Source organism: Cyanistes caeruleus, chromosome 4, assembly GCF_971803275.1.
Source record: "Cyanistes caeruleus chromosome 4, bCyaCae1.hap1.1, whole genome shotgun sequence".
Lineage (NCBI taxonomy): Eukaryota > Metazoa > Chordata > Aves > Passeriformes > Paridae > Cyanistes > Cyanistes caeruleus.
Window position 1 is genome coordinate 38,570,338 of NC_141704.1, and position 23,999 is coordinate 38,594,336.

At 40.0% G+C, this 23,999-nt stretch overlaps 1 long non-coding RNA gene across 4 annotated transcripts in view; it reads left to right on the forward strand.

The window, feature by feature from the left end:
* The window catches only part of LOC111933666 (uncharacterized), a 102,603-nt gene that overhangs the window by 58,414 nt on the left and 20,190 nt on the right, over window positions 1-23,999 (forward strand). For 3 of the 4 annotated variants that reach the window (XR_015286474.1, XR_015286471.1, XR_015286470.1), the window contains 2 exons: window positions 19,065-19,205; window positions 22,201-22,293. This is a non-coding gene — a long non-coding RNA (uncharacterized LOC111933666). Of the gene's footprint in view, window positions 1-19,064; window positions 21,671-22,200; window positions 22,294-23,999 lie in introns of those variants that run through there. The other variant, XR_015286472.1, reaches the window with a different exon arrangement.

The window sequence follows — 23,999 nt, forward strand, 5'->3', positions numbered from 1 at the left end:
TCTGAAGGTTCGGTCTGGGACAACGAGCTCCCAGACCGTTCCCCACTCTCGGCGCTGCCAGCGGCTAGAGAGCAAGAGCTAGCCAGGGCGAGGAGAGCCGCGGCAGGGGCAGCGTCAAGACCTCATCGAAGTCTGCAGCTTCCTCACAAGGGGCAGTGGAGGGGCAGACACTGATCTCTTCACTCTCATGACCAGTGACAGGACTTGAGGAATCAGCATAAAGCTGAGTCAGGGGAGGTTTAGTTTGGGTACTAGAAAAAAGGTTCTTCACCCAGAGGGTGGCTGGACTGGACACTGGAAAAGGCGCTCCAGGGAGGGTGTCACAGTACCAACCTGAGTTCACAAAGTGTTTGGACAACACTCTCAGGCACCTGGTGTGACTCTTGGGGATATCCTGTGCAGGGCCAGGAGCTGCCTGGCATCACTTCAGTGATTCTTGTAGGTCCCTTCCAGCTCAGGATATTTTGTGATTGTATGTATGATGTACGAAAGCTCTCCTTCAGCGTTCTGTTTGGAAACTGCAATATTGCTCATTTTCCAGTGGTTCTTCCATTTTCTTCTTCCCTCATCCTGATCATATTGTTCAGACTGTTTGATTCAGTTATGAGGTATCAAAGAAGGCAAGTATAATTTTATCGTTGGGTAGATTTTCCATGTGACCACAGTTACAGCTCTCAGTTGGTAGAGTGGCTCTGCTGGGATTGTATGCACTACTTCTCTCAGCAAATCTCTTCTCTTTGCTTCATGCACTTCACAATAGCTTGCAAATGGAAAAAAAAAAAAAAAAAGAAATCTAGCACTTCACAGCAGGTGAATTAGTTGGCCTTTTCAAAATAGGAAGCATTTATATACAGACTTAAAACTGTGTCCACCTCTTAATCAAATTTAAATTGTTAGGTGCCTGCATGCTTCCATACCTGTTTAAATCACTTGCCTATTTGCACAGCCTGTAGGTCCTCACATATCAGGCTATTGCCAGCTGACTTAATTTTTTTTCTGGAAAGGAACAAGACAGTATTTTTCACTTGCTTAGATATCCAGACAGTGAACATCTTCTGCTGTAAGGAGAGCATCTCTTGTGTCCCTATGTAGTTTGCAATCTCTGTCCTGTCACTTAGCTCCTTCAGTTCAGGGTAGAGAAAGATTTCAGTGATACAAATGGAACCTCACACATCTTAAATTGCTTTGTTTTCCTTTGATTTTGGTATGTAAGGGTCAGATATGATAGTACAGTACAGCAGATCTAAAGGTCACCATCACATGTAAAAGCCAGTTTCTTTCATTTCTCTCTCTTCCCCTCTTCCTACTCTTCCTCCTGTCATCAACTGCACAATTCTCCACTTTTCTTTCTTGGCCTCTTGCCCTTGCTAGGCCAGCTCATCTCTGAGCTGAGCACACAAGCCCCCTCATTTAACACAAGCAAGTAAATATTCTCAGGATTTAGTGAGCCAGAGCAGCTCAAGCAAGTCATGCAAGAGATGGTACAGGAATGCATAGAAAGGAATGGTGGAGGAGGCAGCCCACTCCTTGTAGCACCAAGATCTGGCTCTTAGATCTGGCCAGCTGCAAAGTGAAACCTTACCTGAATGGAAGCTTGCAGAAGTCTGAGAAGGGCACAGTGTAGCCACTGCTGCTATGTCTTCTACTAATTGACCTCCCCACCTCCTTTACTCCAACAACTGTTTTGAATAATTAGAAGTTAATTTTAACTCCAAATTGCTTCCCTGAGGATAAGTCCCTGTCAGAATAATTTTCAGAAGACAGAAGATTATTAACGAGTAAACAACAGGGGCTGGTGGACCTCAAGAAGAACAAAGATGGGACTAATGTGTTTTCTAATCCCTAGGAGTGGGTCCTTCTCTCTATATTTGCACATACTTTGACCAAATTAGGCAGTTACTTATTTTACCTCAAGAGTTTTCAGTGCACATGGAGAAAAAGGAGACTACTTATTTTTGTATCATGCATGTAACTACTGTATCTATAGACAAAGCAGTGACCCCAGTGCCCCATGCCACAGCCCAAGCATATGACTTTGCCTTACTTTCCAGCTACTCTGAGTGTATTAGAAAAATTATATTCCTTACCAATTTTGCTCTGGCAGCTCTTTGGCTTGCTGGAGCTATGTACAGCATGGGCAGGTGTGAAGCATGACAGATGTGTTAACATTTGAGAGTGTGACCATATCATGGAAGGGTAGGCTGCCATGTGTGGATAACTCTGATTGATTATCTCTGGTGTTGAAAAAAAAGCTAGGACAAAGGTTTTTGCTTTGTGCCTCATGCACTGCACAGCACTGTACATGTGTGCTTGTCCTGGTACTTTACTTCTCTGCCTGACAGTTGGGGCAGGGAGAATAAATCATTTAGCTATTATGCTATGAACTTACTGACTCTTCATGGTGACCTACCAAAGGAATGAGTACAGGAAAAGTTAACCTTCCATACAGAAGTATCTCTTCCAATCTGGAAGTGGAGGAGAAGTGATTTGAAGGTGTTTGTACTGTAATGTGTCCCTGTCACACTGCTGATGCCTTGGTGTTTCTGTGAGCAGACAGACTTCAACACATTCATGTACCAAAACCGAAAGTGCTGGTTTAAGTTAAAATCAGCTTCATTTTATGATCCTGTATAGCACTACTCTGCTTCCAGCCCAATGCCCTTGGAGGATATTGCTGCAGGCGTATTTTAACTGCAGGCATCTCTCCTCCACTAGATTCTCAGCAGACGGGGATTAGGATGCAGTACTTGGCTGAAACTGTCCTGCTGACAGATTGCAGTGACCTTGCTGTGACTTCTGCTCTGATCTCACTGGCACTGCTGGAATTTGACACACTAGAACATGAGATACTGGCTCCATTATGCCACTAATTGGTATCCAGAGCATTGTGTTCCTGCCTCCTTCACCATCTGATGTAGGTGGCAGATAGTTCTAATTTATCTTTGCCATGTGATTTAGAAGGCTTAAGTCTCTATCATCAGCTAGTTGATGCCCTTATCCTTTCATGTGGCTGTCTTTATCATACACAGGTGTAGAGCTTGACACAGGCTTGTATTGTAAGCATGCTTGGTCTCCTTATTGCTAGGTCTTCTTCTGGAATGAAAGGAATTTGTTTTTTCTTTTTGAGCATTGATAAAACACAATAAATATTTTTCTCATGCATCTCTAGAGTTATATCTTAAAATATTTTCTGTATTTTTCAAATGTACAACAACATAATAGTTTGTTTCTGCAAGATTATTTATTTTTGGACTGCATAGCTTGACTTTATTTTTATCTAGCAGTGTTGTAGAAGATAAGACATAGGAAAAATTCATATTCTTAACCAAAATACCTCAGAGCTTGCTTTGAATGACAGGTTTTTTGTCTTTATAATTATTTATTTTGTCCAAAAAACCACAGCTGGATAAAAATATCAAACTGTTTAAAAATATCAACAAACTGAAACAGCTCCACATGGCATGATGTCTATGGCATCTTTTTTCCTCATGGAAAAAAAAAAAAGACAGTAATTTTCCTAAGTCCTGTTTTGTCAGTTCTACAAGTTGGAGTTTCATGCTGTTAACTTAATCATTGAGGAAGTTTATGACCGTGAAGAATATGACTTGCAAATGCATTTGTATCAAGGGGGGACAAATGACAAATCTGTCCCAGAGGGAGCACAGGGAGTAGCCATTAGCAAAAAAACTACCTGACACAATTAACAGAAAAATAAGTTCTGTTAAATCTGTAGATTTAATTACTGCAGATCTGCCAGATGAAAGTAAAAGTTATTTATTTCTGTCACTGGAAAGGTACCACCATCGGTTAAATCTGCCAGGAACTTGAGCATTGTCAAAGTGGATTTTACCTTGCAGGATCCTGGCTCCCCAGGTGGAATTCACAACCTGCTGATAGATCCTGTAGCTCCATGGCAACCCATGGAAAAACAGGTGTCTCAGTAAGATAAAATGCAGTCTGCAGCTACCTAAAATATCATACATGAAATGCTGAATTACATAGCAGGTCTGAACCCCGCTTCCTTTTCTTGGTTTATCATAGGCTGTGGGAGTGTGCCTAGGCTAAATGAGAATCTAACCACTTTGCTTAAATGTGTCCTTTAGTAATGGGGTAGATTGCCCAAAAGTTAGAGCATGGATAACCTGTGGATGACTGGGGACAACTCCCTGCTGGGAAGGCATGTCCTCATCCTCAGTTCAAGGACTGAACATACCTTTTACACTAGGCTGCCCACATGACACAGTCCTCCATCTGAAGGGTCTAAATTCTCGTGTGGACGCAATAATTTCCAAATCTCAGAAACAGGGTAAGGACAAGTGATAGGAGAGCTTGCAGGACAGCAAAGCAATTGTCAGTATAGGTACGAATGCAACTCACATCCCTGAACTGGTTTATTATAACTGTGCCAGGTTTCTCCTTTCTCTGAACAGGTGACAAGGTACAGAAGAGAGCTTCTGATAATATTGACAAGTATCGTAAACTATACTAATGAGGCTACTCCAAATGTAGGTCAAGAAGGAATGTTCAAAGAGTTTAATGCACAGGACATGTAAAAGGCCAAGCTCTCTTTTACACTTTCATCTCACTGATTATTTTTAAATGGTCTTCAAAACCTGTCAAGCATATCTGAGCAAGCAAATAGCTTTTATTGGGAAACACTGAAGATCGATTTCCTGAATTTTATTTTCTCTCTTTTTGAGTACAGATGCATAAAACTGAAGGTTGATTTATTTCTTCAATAAAGATGTGGTAGAGATCTGCTGGTAAAAATCTTCTCTTTTCCTTGACCTTAGTAGCGTGACCCACATCGGGGACAGAAAATCCCACATCAGAGGTTATCATCTGCTGAGTACAGCAGTTGTAGTTCACAATGCTTTTTAATTGTGGTCATTCAGCTGAATTAAAAGCTTTAGGCAACTACATTGAATGATGATAAATTACTGCCCAGTATTTTGGTGACTTAAGGAAGAGTTATATATGCATTTTACCCTTTTGTTTTTCTTAGATTTAGATGATAGCAGAAGAGTTTCCTAGATGAGATTGAAGAACATGTCAATCACTTTGCTGGTTTCCTAAAACAACTAGCTTCTTTATGGGCTTTTGTTCTTGCTGCTTCTAGAAACAATCTTAGGGATTTTTATGGTCTGGTTTTCCCTTGTGTCCAAACCCCTCAGAAGTATCTGTTAATTTTTCATAACATTTTCCTTGGCATTTCCCATGTCACTGTAAGTATTTGTAACACAGAAGAGAGAGGCTTTGGTTTTTTGTTTGTTTTACAAAGGAAGAGTCTTAGTCAAAAGACAGTTGACAAAATCATTATAAATTGAAGGATTCTTTACTAGGAAGTAATATACAACAGTGTGCAATCATATATCAGGGTGCCCCATTCAAACCTATCAGCACAAGATGGCTGGATTTATTTTCTTAGATGTTGATTAGAATTCTTTTCAAAAGGTTAGACTTCCTAGAGACTGGGACCTTCGGCTCTGGTTCCACAGTATGAGGCATTTTGTGGTAGTGACAAGACAACAGGGTTTCTTCTACCTTCTCCTTGCATCCATGTACTCTTTCCTTCCCCTGCACTGCAGGGAGTTAGCCCCTCAGTCAGCCGGTGCAGATCAAGGAACTAACACATTGTGGAAATTACTTTGTTTTTAACTCCAACGGGCTCTTTTGTGGAGTTCACAGTAGGGTTTCAGGAGTGGTGGTGCAGGTGTGGTGTTTCACAATGTAGCTGTGAAGGACCTGCTTGGCTTTCAATGGGAGATGAAGATGGAACTCTAGGGTGGGATGTTTTTGCTGAAAATTGGTTACTGTGAAACTATGGTCTCCAGTTTTCCATCTTCCCTAGTAAGAGCAGAGACCATTCTTGCTTCCTTGCTTCCTCCTTGGGCTTACATAAAAGACACTCTGTACAATTACTCTTTAACCATCTTTTTTTCAGTAAGGGCACTGTGAGCAGATTAAAGTTTTTTATTACACTATTGACCACTAAGGTATTGAAAGCACATTGGTTATTCCCTACTTCCTATCTTCAGGTGTTGCTGAAACAGTCATTTTTATTGAATTTCTTAAGCATAGCATGACCAAAGGTTGGGAAAGTTGTAAAACCACAAGTGGCTAAAAATTCTCCAACCTAAAGACATGTTTGAGTGATAAGCCTATCATCAATAGCTTTGCAAGTGGAATGACAGACTCTGTTAATCATTGTAGATATTCTCTGAAGAGTTCAGATACTGTCACCAAGGAGTGGTCCAGTCCACATCTCATTAGGATGAGGAAACTGCCCTGCTTTAGAGGACTGGTGTCAAACTCTCAAGGTACAACCAGTTAGCCTGCATTGCTGGGGTGTGGGCCCTTTCCTGCAGCCTTATGGGGAGAGCAAACCAAAGGTGATTGTGGCTTAAACAGGAGTTTCCACAGACCCAATCATGATCCCACAATCCAGGGGAGAATCTTTCATTTCTGTATGGATTGTGAATTCCCCCCAGCCTTGGTACCATGACTGTTCCTGCCCAACATATCCCTTCCAGGATCACACAGGGGTAACAAACCTGAGCCAAGTCATGGGTGCACATATGATCCTATTTCTGTTGAATGCATTCTGGTGTAGATATTGGCTTTGTGTGTTTAGTCACACTCTAGAGAGGCAGTGCAAAATGGGCAGTATTTGATCTGGCATAAGATCTTCCAGGTGAAAATTAATCCAACAAAATTGCCTTATTGCATTTGAAACAGCAGACTGAATTTATACTGGATGAGTGCCTAATGTCCCATGGCTGTGGCACTTCTGGGTGTATTTCCTGTTGCTTTAGAGGAAAATTTACCATATTGTTGAAGGTTTGTAGATCAGAAAATGTGGGACTGGGTGCATTGAGGGCAAGGAATACTGAGGACATTTCTCTGATAGGTGGAGAGGATCTGATTTTGGAGCAAGTAATCAGGGAGCTTCATGAAAACTATGCTGTCATTAAAGATATGGAGCAAGGGATGTCTGGATTCAAAAAGACAGCCCTCTTTTTAATGAACAAAAGCAAAATGTGGGTCTGTCTCATATTACAGATACGACCCAGAGTAACTTCTCTGAGGGATATAAAGGACACTGCTTTGAACACCCTACTTCATTGGTTTTATCAGGTCAGGGGTGATGTAGCCAGTGATGGTTACTTGAGTAAAGAGCTGTGTACATCCATGTGTACAAGCACAGGCACAAGATTATATCATTGTCTGAGAAACTTAAATTAGTTTCTAGACTAATTAGTTCTAGACTGTGTCTAGATGGGTGTGATTTATACTTCAAAAGCTCAACTGGAAGCACTACTGACAAATACAGTTTAATTACCATCCCTTGGAGCCTGGTTCTCACTCAGCACTGCCTGGTATCAACAGATATCTGCTGCCTACCATTCCCTGATCCCTAAAAATAGACAGAGATAGAGACAATATAAACTGAAACCATAAAAAGACAGGATCGATTTTTTTCTTTCCAGGGGAAAAACAAGGTGTAACTTAAATGGCAGATGTAGGCATGGAGTGTTTGGCTTGTTACCTTTAGAGGAAAACATTATCAAACATTTATGCAGAGCCTAGAGATTCCCAGATATGTTTATGTAGGAAGGAAGATAAATTAAAAAAAAAATAAAGCCAGGAATAACTGTTTTAAGTAGGCTAGGTATATCCCAAAATGACTCAACTTTCCTGAAAAGTGTTGCAGTCTCCATTTCAGGCTGTCTTACCCCTCCCACCTTGCAGGTGAATGCTCTTGGGAGCAAGGATTTGAGAAGCTCCTTTGCTGGAAAAGCAAGGAGCAGCTTGGCTGAGAAAATATTATTTCTAATGCTGTATTTGTAACCTTGATAAGATCTCCACAGCAACAGAAGTTGCTGAATAGAGTTGGTCATGACATTTTGACAGAACTGTTCCACTAGAAAATGCTATTTTAATGCAAAAGTGTTGGGGAGAAGGATTTGATTTTGACACTATTTTGGTCTCAAAAAAATGGAAAAAATACTAAAAACGTCACGGAAGGAAGAGACCTTTCTCTTTTTTCAGCCTTCTGTCTTTCCTCCTGGGACCTTTCATATCAGGAAACAAGATTAACATCTTTCCCTTTTCTATTTTGGGATTAGTGGTTGAATTCCCAGTTCGTCTTTTCTTTTTGACTCTTTATTTTAATGCTATTATTAGCAAAACAGGAGATAAGAGAAGCCGCAAATCTTCAAATATCTAAAGTATCTATTTTAGGAAAGAAAAATTTCGAGATAATGCAAAATAATACACTGGAACAGTGTACTATAATTATTTTCCCATTTTGTTTTTAATAGTTAATTTTATACCATATAATTTTTCTAATTTAAAATCTCAGATTATAAACTGTTTTCTTTACTTATCTTCATCCTTCTCTGTACCCTGAACTCCAATGATGGCCAGAGACATGTCACTGTATATCATATCCTCTCACTAACATTCTTAGTTTCACAGAGGAAAGGTCTTGGGACCTGCAAGTGCCAGCCTAGTAATTTGCCTCTTTTCCCAGTGATGGCTCCTCATGAAACTAGTGGAGAAAATGGTATGGGTAATAAATGTCTCTGCAGAGGCAGTTTTTGGTTGTTCTGCTTCATGACTCCTTATTTGCTCACTCAGTATTAAGAATACAAATAAAATGAAGCATTCTTTGCAGTCAGAAGAGATATAGAAATAGGCACCATCTTCAGTAAGAATGTTATTTCTAAGAGCTTCCCATGGGATTTTTTGAAATGTATTTGGCAATCAAGATCATTAGTCAAATGTGCTGATTAGTTCTGTCACTTTACTGTCTGCTGTCCCTAGCAGCCATTTCAGTACCTCCTCTCCTCATACTGCTCTGTTGCTGAGGTTACTGGAGGCTACCCCTGGGCCTTCCCCTGCTCTGCCCACACTCGCTGCATCTCCCTGAGAATTGTCTTTTTCAGGGTTTCACAGATGAACATGGGACATTACCCTTCGGGGCCAAGGGATGCCTTAGTTCCTGGTGAGTTTGCCCTTGTCTCACAAGTCCATGAGGTGTTGCAGGGCTGGACTGGTCTTCCTCCACAGCAGTGGCCTGTTTTTCAGGTTTGTATTGGCTCAGTCAGCCACAGCAGATGTTCCCACCTGGAACCTTCTAGCAGTGCTGCAGCTATGTCGAAGTGGTCCACAAAACAAAATCTAGCCTGCCATCTTTGTATGTGAGAGGATGGGAAGCATTTTGCCAAGGTATTTTGGCAGTTGTCAGACACCCATACATCTTCTCCTGCACTTGCTCTTTGGCCAGCACAGAGTCAGAAACTGCTGCTGCTACTGCTAGGAATGCACATCTCCCTTTTCAGGAGCCAGCCATCACCACCAAGCTAAGCATATTTGCCTGATGTGGATTCACCATACAGGAATGTCCCATCTCACTGTAGGTGATTGCTCCTTGTAAAATGTGCTGGGAAGTTAACAGGATCAGTCAAATAAGGTATCTGGGGAAGCATTAACTTTCTAATTGGAATAGCCAAGGTGCTCAAAAGGGCAGAGGTGAGCAGAGAGAGAAATAGCTCAAGGTCATACAGCATGTTAGTAGCAGTGCTGGGGTGAGCATCCTACATCGTAATTATCAGGCCTTTTTCCTATCACCAGTCCTATTGCAGGTTCATGCTTTAGGTTTAGCGGGTTTACATCTGCTTTGAATACATTTTTCCAGGAAAACATTGTCTCTACTTACTTCAAACTTCATCACAGTGTTTGCACTCATTGTGGCCATTCAGCATCTTGACTCTGGTGTTAAAACTGGCAAAGAGGCAGATGAAATTCTCTTTGTCAAAGCTGACGGGTGGAAAAAGGTGGAAAGCCAACACTGAATGCCAACTCTGATAGGAGGCTGACGCAAAAGAGGCTGAGGAATCATATAGGATTTCTGCCCTGGTTATATCACGGGGAATATTTTCTGTAGATGCTCAAACTGACGTACATTGTGTTTTGGCATGTGTTTGTCACTGCCCTTATTTTATAGCCTTGCTGAAGGCTCATTGACAGATGGCACTCAAGAGAGTGCTTTTTATAGGTGCCAGTGTCCAACTCAGATACAGTTTCTGAAAGGAAAAGGTGCTTGGGGTTGGAGGGATCTGATGCACTGCCAAAACATTTTGTAAAAGGTGCTTTAATGATACTTTGTACTCTTCAAAAAGGGGAGGTATGTGGGAGATGAATGAGGAACATTGGCTCTCATAGATTTAGAGTCAGCACTGGCTCTTGTAAGTGACCAGTAGTTATAAAATGGAAGAACAAACAAATGGGAATTTAATTAGGCATATACCCTATGTCCAGGAGAGGCAGAACTTGGGTAGTTCTTGTCTAACCTAATGTTCTGGAGAATGATTTCTTGTCACAGCTTGACCAATTTCTTAGCTGGAGACTGAGTGTGTTATAAGTGAACCCAAGTGCAAGCTGTCTATTACTCCTTAGCAGCATTCTCCTTTGTGGGACGGGGACCTCAGGGCTGACAGTCACCACAGTTCAGGCTGTGCCTTAACCAATGGGGTGCTTTCCATTGAGACCCAAACATGAGTGGCATATCAAGGTACTGGTAACAGGCCTCATCAACAGCTCCAGACTGGAGGAGTAATGACCCAGATCCAGGATTCATCCAGGGTATTAGTCTGTGAACAAAAGGAGATGAGGCCAGAGACAGGGCTGGAGGCAAGACTGCAGTGTGGATCTGAAGTCCAGGCAAGAGACAGGGCTAGGGACTGGCACTCCAGTGGCATCTCTAGCTCAGGGACTGATGACTCTGGACTGAGTTGAAACAAAATCCTAGACCCTGGGCAGGGTGGTGGGAGAAGCCCCAGGTGAGCTTCATCGACATCAGTAAGGAATCTTGGTGCACCTAGGACCCTGGGAAAGAGAGAAAAAGTGTGGTTTAGCTACAGGATGCCTCACATGCAGTGGCTGTCCAGGTTTACCAGAAGGAGCAAATAAGAGTGGTTTCAGGTGCAGGAAATTCAAGGGGTACTTTGTCTCTACTTAAGACTTTGCAGTTAGGTAGATAAAAGTAATCAATGCATTCCTTATTCTGCTTTCTTCAGAAGAATTATCTGGATCTAAGTGGGGCTGCTCTTTCTAGCTGTGGGGCTGAAGGATTTGCAGACTCTGACTCCTTCCCACATTTTTGGGAGTCAGGACATGCCAGTTCAGCCATCTGCAGATCTGAGTCTTTTGGTTGGCCTGTGTTCTGAGTAGCAGAGATTCAGGCGTCTGGTTGAGGTACTTGGGGACAAGACAGCAGACTGGCTGAAAAACAAGCGCAGTCAAGGGATTTATTAACCACAAGGACTTCACTCTTTACATGTACTAAGGAGCTGTACATATCTCTGAAAGAACACAGGTCTGCGAAGTACCTTTTGTGGAAGTCTGTGGCAGAGACAAATATAGAATCCATTTATTCTTGGAAGTGTTCAGCTGTGGAATGATCCTTTCTGTTCTGGAAGATATAAATCTACTTTACCACATGCTTTACAACTTCTGCAGAAGAAGAAGCAAGCCTGAAGAGCCAATAGTGCTCTCTGGAAGGCATCTCTGTGTAAGATCTGGTGTGCACTGAATGAGGTACAAGGTCTTTGCAAACCAATGGTATGTATTCCTGCAGTACACATACTGAAAATTCCTGAAAAACTATATTGTGGTGCAAATATATTGTATTGCAGGGGAAATGAAGATAGGGTGATGCAAACAATGGTGTTATTTCCTTGTTCTTTTCTGTAGTCTCAGATTTCTTTTCTGTGACAGGTTTGTTTTGCGCCACTTCACAGGGCTTAAAAGAGGCATAGAAAACATTTCACAGTACAAGGCCTACTTTATGAGACTTTTAAACACTAAGAAGCATTTGCACCAAGATGGCAATTATATGGCTAGCCTGTGTGAGCCATCTGAAGCCATTAGATTAACTGGACATGGACCCACCCTTCCTGTGTGCCCTCCCCAGAGTGTAGGGAGTTTGTTTGCCTGTGTCATGTTTGCTACAGCAGAATTGTGACATGCCTCCTCTGAAGGGAACCACATCTTAGAGGACTTCAATCCCTCTGCCTGTATTGACAGCTTTTTCCTCTTCATTCTGACATTTTTTACTCCTCCAAAACTCAATCCTTAAGACTCCTGTCCCAGGCTATCCTCCTCCATGACTCCCTTCCTCCCATGTACGTGAGAAAAAGTTCTCTTATATCAGGCTATTCCCTGCTAAGCTTCAAACTTCTATCTCCAAATATGAGGCTACAAAAACTCCCAGAGAAACAGTTTTCCTTCACTCTCTAACATGAGTAAAATGTGGGCAAAGCAGACTTTTATTTGGATTCATTTTTACACATTGTTGCTCCATTGTTGCTCCATTCATTTTACACATTGTTGCTCCACTCCCTAACATGAGTAAAATGTGGGCAAAGCAGACTTTTATTTGGATTCACTTTTACACATTGTTGCTCCATTATGACTGATACTGCCTCAAAGCAGATGTCCAGATGGAAAATTTAAGCTAGAGAGATGGAAATCTGGTGAAGTATTCAGAACTAAAAAAAAAATCACCATTGAATGGGAATTGTCAATTCCCAGACAATGCTAAATATAGGTGTAGCAAGCAGCTGTAACAACCAACATGGCAATTTCTGCTGTTTGTGTTTTGCAGTTTAACTCTTGCACTCTGTTGCCTATTTTAGAGCAAATGCACACTAGCAATTCACAACCAGGTAATGCTTGTAAACATCTGGAACAGAGATTATCCTAAAATGGGAAGCAGAGAAAACACTTTCACATGTGGCTGGGATGCTGTCTGTTCCTGACCTCTCTAATGAATGGAATTTAGGGAAAGCAATCATTAGAGGGAGGAGAGGAAGGAAACTCAGGGGAGAAGGTGGAGCAGGACAGAGTGCCAAAGTGTTGGAGACAGCAGAATCAGTAAGTCCACAGACAAAAGTAGGACCAGAGATCTACAGTAAGCAAGAAGCAGAGTCAGTGTGTGAATAAAAACCAGTATCAGGAAAAGTAATAACTATGATTTGAGATTATTAAAACCCACCAACAACATGCTTGGTGGTTCTGTCCTGTTCAGGAAAACTGCTATCTATCCATGAAATTATGACAAGGAAGATCAGCTGTTATTTTTGAATGATAATAAGTATTTTCCCTAAATAGAGGGCATGTGGAGGAAGTCTATCCACGAAGAGCTACACTGAGTCTATCAACAAAGTATTGAACTGAAGTATATGACTCTAATATAAAAAGAAGAAAACTAATTTACATTTTTTATCTTTGGATATATTACTTCACGAATCCTGCTGAGTACATTTACTCAGCTCATCCCATCTGCCTCTACTTTCTGTAAATGAAATCCGTGAGAAAGTTCTGCAGGTTTTTTGGTGAGAAGAGGCTTCAAAATTCAAAGATTCCCCATGTAGCAGCTCATAAACCTTAATTATGTAAGTTTTAGGATGTGGCAACAGGTAGTAATTTAATATAACTTCATTGGTTTTAGTATAGTCAGAGCAGTATTATCAGACTGACCAACATGAACAATAAAGACAGTCATAGTTTTGTGTCAGTTGTCATTAACAGTTGTTCATTCACTCTAATGTCACAGGATATTCAGAGTTGGAAGGGATGCACAGGGATCCTCAAGTCCAGCTCTTAACCCATGGCATTATTTGCACTATGCTTTAACCAACTGACCGAATCTCAACCCACTTCCAGATGTAGTGAAAATAGCATTGCATCTGGATGGAGGAGATAGCTTGACAAAATTTTGTGTGGATGTGCTGTGTGACAGTCACTCTTAAAAGAGTTTCACCATTCATCACTACTAAGGTAAAGCAACAGTGTGATTAGGAGTGGTTTGGGGAGAGAAGGGCAGGGGAGAGAGGAAAGGGAAAGGGAGGGGAAGGGAAAAAGGAAACAGTTATATATTGTAATGACAGTTACATTCTTTTCAGAAGCTACATTGAATTTTGTACTTAATGTTTTTCATGGCAGAAAATCACCAAGTTTGTCTTGAATATAAACCCTGTAAAAGTTATTTAAAAAATATTCATATTGAGAGCAGAACAAGAGGAGAAATTAAGGGAGGGCTATGTAAGAAGGGAATCCATCCAGGGTAAGGGGCACAGGTGGCCTTTGGGAGTCTTTTTCTGCCTCAAAAATGGTGGTTATGCTTATAACTAGAGAAAACACAATTTAGAGCAGAAGTTTCTATCTCTGTCTTCATTAAAAAAGGATAAATTTAATCATAGTGAAGAGCTATACATTATAACAGTGTTTTTGAAATATGTCCAACAGGAATGTCGTGCAAATCTGAAAAGGCTCTGAACAGCGGAGGTCTTGGAAAGGGACAATACACAATTGGCTTGGATACAGTGTTACAAGAGCCTTTTGCTGGTTGTGGTGCAACTCTTGCTCTGATGTTAAACCATGTTTAATACCCTGCTTGCACATAGCATTGTTTTTCAGTTCCAGGAAAATAATTTAAATCAATGTCTACGGTTCTGGGAAAAAAATAAAATTAAAAAAAAACAAAAAAAAATTCTGATATTTAGATTGGCTGAGCGAATGGAGATATTTTAAAAATGGTTTCAATAACTTTCTGTAAGATAACAGTTGGCTTTCAACTGATAAAGCTGGCTAATTAGTCAGTCATGATTGAAATCAGAACTATAAAGCTGAAAACTCATTAAATTAACATTCTTCCACATCTGGAACTTTCATAAGACAGTAAATAGTTCTGATTCTTCCTGAAAAATAATGGCTGAATACCTGTAAAATCCATTATGTAATAACAGAAGTGCTGCTAGCATTACTTTAGCAATTTTGAGGAGCTGGCTTTGCCAGCCCTTTTTGGATTTTCTTGGGAACTTTTCATCTCTGGCATCTCAGGCATCTCCAACTGTAAATGTTTTGTATGATTTTCCTCCCACAGTAAGTTGTAGAGGCTTCACTGAAATAAATTAGGTGCCATTTTAAAGTGAAGTGCCTTCTAGTCCGAAAATATTTTGATTTTTGCAGAGCTTTGGACAGATTGGCTAGTACGTTTAGGGAGTTCTGATCTTTTTTTTCTACTTCAAACATATATAAGGAACTTACATTTCTTCCTTTACAGCTTAAGATGCATCAAGACATTTCTCTGAAAGTGAAGCACACACTTTTCTGTGGAGAGTGCTCCTGATTTGACAAAGAACAAAGGTGCTTGGTGGTACACATCTACCACTTCATCTTTCTTGTCTTGAAATAAGGATAGTACCTTTGGTTGTGATCTAACTAATTTTAAGAATTAACTAGAATGTAATTTCCTAAATGTTTATGAAAACTTCATTTATGATCATGCAGTTCTGAATAATATTTTGCTGTGATAAGTCTCAGTGATTTCCAAAATCAGTGTGTCTGTGTTCCTCATGATTCCTTCTGTCTTGTTGCTTCAGTCTTGTTGCTGCTCCAGACACTAAAGCTGTTGTCTCAGAACCACTATCATGCCCTTGTTTCTGATAATTGCTCAGCCTGATGTTGCAGGTGTAGAAGTTGTGATTTCTGTTATTTCACCTAACTGGATTTGTGAGTCTCTCTTGATTTTTTTTTTTAGCAATTTTGCAACTGAGGAATTATTTAATTGCTAGCAAAGATGTTGGAATCATAGAATATTTTGTGTTGGAAGGGACAGATCATCTAGTTCCAACCCCACTGTCGTGGGCAGGGATACCTTCCATTAGACTGGGTTGCTCAGAGCCCCATCCAACCTGGCCTAGAACACTTCCAGGGATGAGCATCCACAACTTCTCTGTGCAACCTGTTGCACTGCCTCACCACCCTCACAGTAAAGAATTTCTTCTTACTATCCAGTCTAAACATACCATCTTTCAATTTAAAGCCATTGCCCCTTGTCCTATCACTATGTGCCCTCATAAAAAGGTCATGTGGACAGATATTTAGTTATGTTTTTGCCTGTAACTTTGTAGAGTAATTAGTCATTTAAGGATGTGCATAGTCATGGATAAGCACCACTATTAAGGATTAATTTTATTATTTACTTTCTTGTACAGTTTCTTACAAGGTCTAGATGGCAGCACCTACTGGACCACATGGTGATGTTCTCCCACTCTGCCTGCCTACATTCTCTTCTTACAGCAGGATGAAAAATGAAGAGAAAGCAAATTGTACACTTTTCCTTCCTTCCTTGTAAGCTGGATGCCAACAAGTATCCCTAGGTCTTGATACACCCCTGGTCAAGACAAGACATGCCAGATACGCCTACACCTGAAGTTACAAAACACTGGTTTTGTGAAACCAGCCTAAACCTCGTTTAAAAAACACTATACTGCTGGTTCCCACAGTATAGACACAGCTTGAGAGAATTATTTGAGCAGATTGCTGTGATAGCAAAAGGGCCAGAAGAAGCATAGGTATCTGGATTGAATAGGAGCAATCAAAGGCTGGGGAGTTAAAATTCATTTTACATTGAGTCTATTGTAATATCAGGCACTCCTTCAGTTTCTTCCTTTAATCTATTCGGATCAAGGTGTCTGGAAAAATTTCATGCCTTTTTTTTCACCACAAAAGAAAAATATGAAAAGAAGAGAAGAATGCTTTGCTCAACTCTTTATCAAGGGTTTATGTTGAAGTCACTAACATCTGATTTAGAATATTTTTAAAAATTTTGCAGACCCTGAAATATAATGGAAGCGATGTTTCTAAATTTTCAGCAAAGGCTGGGTTAATTTATGTCTTTTTCCAAGGGGTTGTGCAACTATACAAGTTTGCTGACAAATGCCTTGGTTAGGTTTTGCTTAGTTCTTACTCACCAAGTATAAAAATACTTACACATGCTTGCAGATGAGGCTGCTAGTGACCTTCACTTTCTGTTTTGTAATGTTTAATATGCAGTTTCAATGTTTTGGATTTTTCCTTAGCAGGATAAAAGATGCACTATAACTCTTTTAAAAATAGTCTTCACAGCTGAAATGTTAATTAAAGTTTCTGTTTGGGAGGTTGAGATTTAAATACTTCCGAAATAGCTTTACATGGAGCAAAGTAAAAATTAGGACAATGTGAAATATGTCCTGGTGTTGTATCAAAACCAAAATATGGAGCGCTACCAAGCCTAGATTTGTGTGAGGTGTGTTGTGTAGTATCCATGGAATAAGATTGTTTCCTTGCAAGGCAGGAGACAATGGAATAAAACCCACTTTTACCCATATTAGCTATTTCCTATTAGGAAACACTGGATATTGTTTTTCATAGCTACACTTTATGAAGTGCATGTTATGATAATTGCCAAGTGCTGTGGTACTTCTTCTTATTTGGTAAATCTTGTACATGTGGATGAGATATTATTTTTCCATGGATATGTTTATATGAATTCCAGCCAGTGCGTCTACCTAGAAAACTATGTCAATGTAATGCAATGTTATGTAAGTTTTGTTTTGGTTCTTATATGCTGCACATCACAGAGTTGAATGTCTTCCAGAAGTGCATTAACTGGTGGAATTGTCATCTGCTAGATATGGTTTTCTCTCTCCCATTCATTCTAAAGAGGGCTTTTGTGCTCTCATTATTTTTGGCCCCTTTTAAAATAGTTATATTATCTGCATGTGGTTCTGTATGTATGTGTGTGACTCACATTCAGAGTAGAAGATAGTGAGCTTTGTCTGGGGATAATTCCAGTGGAAACTCATCCAGAAATCTGCAACTGTTCTGAGAAAGCCCTGTTTTCTGCAAAGCTTTTCTTTGGAGATGGATAATCATGCTGCATGTGCAGAATGAAGCTACTGTCTGTTTTACCTCATCCTGTCTCTCTCTCTGCAAGCAGCTTTTCAAATAAGTGTCTGGGGTCCCAAACTTCTGAATCCCTTAGGAACAGTGGTTCACTGGAAGTAATCCTACATATTAAAAATAGGTTTTAGACCTGCATCCATCCAGGAGTGGTTCTCACAGCAGCTGAATCTTGCCCTTGCACTGCTGACTCTGCAACATGTGGGAGGGATGGCAGGGCCCCAGTTAGAGTGCTCCCAGGAGTAACCCACATAGGAAGCAGTATTTCTGTGGGATATCCCTCTCCTTTCTTTCATTCTTTTCCAGATTGAAGTCTCACACTGGGTCTTCAGGTGCTAAAACTGAAGCAGTGGCTGATATGTATCACACAAGGATTAGAGTGGCTCAAGCCCTTTTGACCAAGCATTACTGCTGTGTAGTTTTTTATCTCTGGGATTTTTCCCCAGCTGGATATTGTTTTTGAACTGAAGTAATCTGTGTTTCTCTTAGGAGCTGAGCTGTCTGGAAAACATGTTGATCAAATTCCAACATAGCTTTTCCAAGAGTGTTTCTTTTGTCTTTTGCTAGCTGCTTCCTGATGCTGTTTATCCAAAACCCCACCTGCTGTCAAGGGCAGTGCTGGCCATGTGAAACATCTTCACAGCCATGAAGCAGCTGTACCTATTAGGCTTAGTTTCTACAATGAATTACCAAGTATATGTAATTTAAAACCCCCTCTTCTTCTCAGCCTTCATATCACTACCAGTCATCTCATTTCACCTGCAAGCAGTGATGGAATTAGGTTGCCAAGAATTTGCGAGGTTTGCTTTCTCTACACCAAATTTAGCATAATGTATGTATGGCTTGTGTTCAGCTTGCATAAGAAGAAGGGTAGTTTTTCTGTTTATTTGCCACATCATATAACCCTGGAATTCATCCTCTTCATGAATAGCAACAATAACTATTAATTTTTATTTATTTGGGGAAGAAGAGGAAAAAAAGGGAAATGAAGCTTCGGAGGGATGCAATAGGATGATACAATTCTCTTACAAATATTTCAAAATTCCAAGACAGTCTGAACTTGGAACTGACAAGCAAGAAAACTCACATGATTTACATAAGCTGTGGATGTCCAGAAAGCTGTATCAAAGGGAAACTGAGAATATAGTTTTGCTTTATAGTACTCTGTGCTATATTTGCATCAAACAATGAGAGAAGAGAAACTGAATTGTTTGAAACTACAAGTGGAGATCATTACCGTTCCTGAAGTAATTTTTTTTTTTTTTCAGGTCTTTTTTGTTCAGGAGGTCCTCAAGTGCTGTGGAAAAATAGAAGAGTGTCAATAACGGATTTGAACATGAGCTGCCAACAAGCTGGATGAACTGTTTGTCTGTCACATTCACTGAATATCCTGAAGTATTCCTGACAAGGTTTTAATTTTCTGCTAGTGCAGACTAATTTTGTTTTGAATTTTTTAAACATTAGGAAAAAATTTAACCTCTAAACTATATCCACAACTGAAAGGATCTGTGAGGGCTAATGTAACGATTTGTTCCAAACAGCCTACATAGCTCTTTGTTTCTCCTTTTGGCCAGTATCCATGAACACATTTAAGCTTTAGAAAGCCTTGAAGCAGTCATTACAGTTGTATTTAACCAATGTATTGCATGGACTTCTCACCATCTGTGATATGTGTTCAGTACAGGCAGCCTAATCACTGTAAGGTTATCAGTTTGGCCCTTTAGAGGATCCTGATATTGGCTTAAAAATCATGATCCTGTGAAATTTAGGGGACAGATTTTTAAAGTCACACTGTTACTGTTTTCTGATCAAATGCACCTATCTTTACCAACACATTTTTTACTTCTATCCATGTGTCCACATTCCTTTATCTCCTGTCAGCCAAGTTTTTGAAACTGTTTTTTGCAGCATTCTGTTAGGACAGGGTGTTGGGACTTTTGACATTTCTGAACAACTCATAACTGAGAAGTTAAGTATTGAATTCAATGAGTCTGTTTTAAGAAGGTTTTCGTGTTATTTCAACAGCTCCAACACTTGTTTACCTGGCTTTTCTGCAAAAAACACTTTTTTTTTCTTTTTTTGTTCTAGGGTTATCACTAGATATTACATCTGGTGTCAAAGTCTGTGACACTTGCGTGGGTCTGCGAAAATTTCTGAACTTCACTTAAGTAACATTTAACAAAAATATACATTGCATGCTTGGCACTGGAGAGATACCACAGTAAGATGATAGAGCAAGACTATGAAAAGGGATTCATGATGCATTCCCAAAGGACACATCTCGTTAAAATAAAATACAAGGAAAACAAGAACATATCAAGAATAGTCTCCATATTTCAAAGGGGACAAGGCATGCCAGGAAAAACACTGTAATCTTGCTTCTGTCTTGAAAGAAAATTTAAAAGCATTTTAAAAACTTTCTACTTCAGTTTGGTGCCAGTGTGGATTTTCAGGCTTATAGGGCTTTTTTTTAAAAAAAAAAAATCTAGATGCAATACAGAAAATACTTAATTAAGGAAAAGAATTCCTAATTCTTCTTTTTTTCAGTGTAAAAAGATAAAAAAATAAGATGTCTTGGAAGAGAAAGAAGAATGTCCTAGAGGATGGATTAAAACCATGGAATATTAACGTTGTGTGCATTTTTATGCAAAACTAGACAATCAAACTGGTATTAGCTGAAAAACTAAATAAGAAATTAGTGTTCCTTGCAATAATGAAGCTGGTGATGAAAACTCTTGCTGTCGTTACCTGAGTTCAAGAATAACAGTCTTAGCTGCAGTTGTGTCTTTGACAGAGAACACTACACAGCAGCTCCTGCTGGATATACATTATATGTTCTGCTGAATATTTTGCTTTGGAGCAAGTATTAGCGGAATAGGAATGGCACAGAGTTGGAAAAATAACAAATAAGAAGAAATGTTTTTACCAAACCACACTGCTATGAACAAGTGAAGAGTGTGTGACTGATAAGGGAATGGACATGAAGAGTAAAAGGGATAGGGATAATGCTGTACAGGTTTAGGTGACATCTAGCAAAAGATAATTCTTTTATGCAGAAAATATAGCTGGTTTAGGCAGGACTGAACTACAAATGAGCCAAACTAAGTAGTGCTCAGAAGGTAGCATCAGGGCTTGTGTTTCTGGTCAGCCCTGTGTTTCCAACTGTCCTTGCTCTAAAGAGAATAGAAACCCTTAACATTCATGTTTACCTGCTTAGGCCATTACCTGAGCATCTGTTTTGTTTTGTTGGATTTTGGTATTCCCACCGATGAGCAGGAGTACAGAACTCTAGAGTAAAGTGAGTCTGTATAAGTAAAGGGGTAACCTAACCCAGCTGTAAAGCAGGAGGGGAAGGAAGGACATTGCTGTGTTACTGCTTCTGTCCAATGTGCTGTCCACTCTGGTCCTCTTGACCTCTCCAGCTTCCTTCTCTTTCCCCTTAGGCTGCATTTATTTGGTGGAATTACATTTTGTTTCTCTGTGTGTATAGTTTAAGCTAAAAACCTGAACATTATTCTGTGCATTTGGTTCCATGTACTTCCAAAGATTAGAGGTATGTGCATTTGGGTTTTAGATAGTGACGTTTGTGATGGTCTGTCTGGGAGACATGACCAGGTTAGAGCTGTGTGCTCAGCCCCAGTGCAGCAGGCAGCCCAGGACACTCCAGACCAGCCAACTTCAGCACTATAAAACTACCTTGTCCTATCTCCATCACAGTTTTTCAATGTGCCAGATAAAACAACCAAACGGAACCTTTGGAAGAAGGCAGAAAATGGAATTTCACTAAGAAGAGATATAACCAAATGAAAAGTTTCTGAAAAATAATGAGTTAAACACATGCCTGGAAATTATCTAGCTATTAAAAAATTAAAAAGATGGACCCCAGATTTTGGCTTCTTTTTTCTAGAAAGTGTCTGAAGTTTCTTAAGATGCCTGGTGGGAAGCAGTGACTACCTAGGACCCTGTAGGCTACTATGTCAGGGGAAAATGGAACTACCTTTTAGGGATTTATTTCTTTCTGCCTTTCATATTACTAGCCTTCTTTTTTGCACTGGGTATGTTTAAATTACATTGATCTTCAGAGAAAAAACCACCTCCCCCCGCAAATGAAAACACCCCAATGAAAAAACCCCAACAAAAACCAAAAAACAAAACCAACCAACCAAAGAAACCCCAAACCAAACAAAACCAGCTGAATTAATTTCAAAACTTTTTATTTGAGAAATAATATATGAATATAGACTGTCAGATTAATGCAGTATCAGGGAAGAAAAGACATTTTTTTTGTCTGCATTAGGTGCTTAGGGCAAGCATTCATGGTGTCTGAGGCAGTCCAGCTGTTGAATCCTGTGGCTTCAGCCACAACATCAACCAACCAGCCTGCCTAAACTTTCTTTTTATTAGAGAGTGAGACCCTGGAAAAAGCAACCAAAACCACCTGAGTTAAGAGAGTCCTGATCAGCCAGTGAAGGAACTTCTCCCTCTGTGCTGGATATGGTGAGAATTGCTTGCTTGTGAAGTGCCTAAAATTGGGTGATGCCAGTTCTCCTTTCTATATAATTTTTTTAGCAGCTAATAGATTACCCTGAATCTTCTATGAACTGTCATGAAGGCACTTACTTTGCTTTGTTTTAATTTCCCAGGAGTATATTTTTATTTCTTTCAGTTTCCTAAATTGTCCTTACCTAGTTTTTATGTCTCATTTCTTGCCCCATGATAAGATCATCAGAACAACACTTCATGATTTGGCCTTATAGGTGCATCAAAACTTGTGTGCAGTGGGAAACATTGCTTACTAAATTTAAACATCAAGGTGAACTGTTATTTACATGCAAGACAGCTTTACTGTTATGATCATTTATTTATTGCATTTCTAGTGTACTGGGAGCTTTGCAGCACATATTGCTAGGTGTGCTCTCTGCCCTTTGAATGCTGCTATTTTGGAATTTGCCTGAGAATAGAAAGCTGGTTGATCTAGTCTTGAAGCTTGACAGATGATATTTGTCTTTTGAAAGTGAGAAAACAAAATGTAATCACCATTCTTTGTAAGCATATGGAAAAATGTATATAGCAGGTGTGAGCAATTGTGATTTCCTTTCTCTGTTAATCACACTGTGCAGGAATATATGCAGGTTTTATGATCTGATTGCCTTCTTCATTCAGTGTAATTCACCACCATAGGGATAAATACTGCAGGGTAGGTACTGTGAGAGGTAAAATATATATTCTTCTTCAAGGTGGTGCATTCTATCTGCTTAATAAATCTGCTTCCAGCAGCTATAGCCAGGCATTAATAATGTAATTTGTGTCAGTCCATAGGGGCCTGGCAGCAGAGGAATTAGGACACCTGGCCACAGAGCCAGAGTTGTGAGTACAGGTTGTGCTCCAAATGTGTGCTGACAGTGGTTCCCAAGGGATCCTGCTTTAAATGAAGGCTTAGTCATGCAGGCTGGCAAGTGGAAGGTGAGCAGGTGTGGTGCCAACAGCCTCATGCTGGTCCTTGCTGCTTCTGCATGTTTCTGGGCATGCTTTTAACTGTATTCACCCAGGTCTCATCCAGGACTCAGGGAAATGATGGATGTGTTGTAGGTATGTATCTCTGCCCTCTCACACATGGACTCAGTGGTAATCAGGAAAATATTCCTGAGCAAGGTGCATGGTGTGCTTCAGATTGAGAAAGCTTCTGTGCATCAAAGGGAGACAGCCTTAGCTTTCCCAGGCGTAAGATGTAAGAGCAGTATGTGCTGTTACTCTGCTAATACAGTGATTATAATTTTCTGGAACATTATTCCAAAACTAACAATTCTTAATGTGGCACTGGATGTTCTGTTGGGCCCCACTGGATGCAAAGGCATCTAGTCAACCAATAATGTCTTTACTAAGTTCTACTGCACAGATCCAAAGCTTTCTCTTGTGGAAGATGGCCACTTGGTACACCCTTATTTAAATGCACAGGCTGTCCTTGAAGCGTGTTATTCTTAAAATAGATTGGGAATATGATATTATTTGCAAACAAACAGAACAACAGTGTCAAATTTGGTGGGGTAGCACTGTGCAGTCAATTGAAATCAAGACTTAATAACTTCTCTGGTAGAGGAGAAGAAAGAGGGTATTCTTAGCTGGCAGTAAACTTTCCTGCCAACGTATTTGGTCTGCAATTGTTTCAGTTCTTTAAAAAGTATCATATAAAGCTCCAGCTCTAT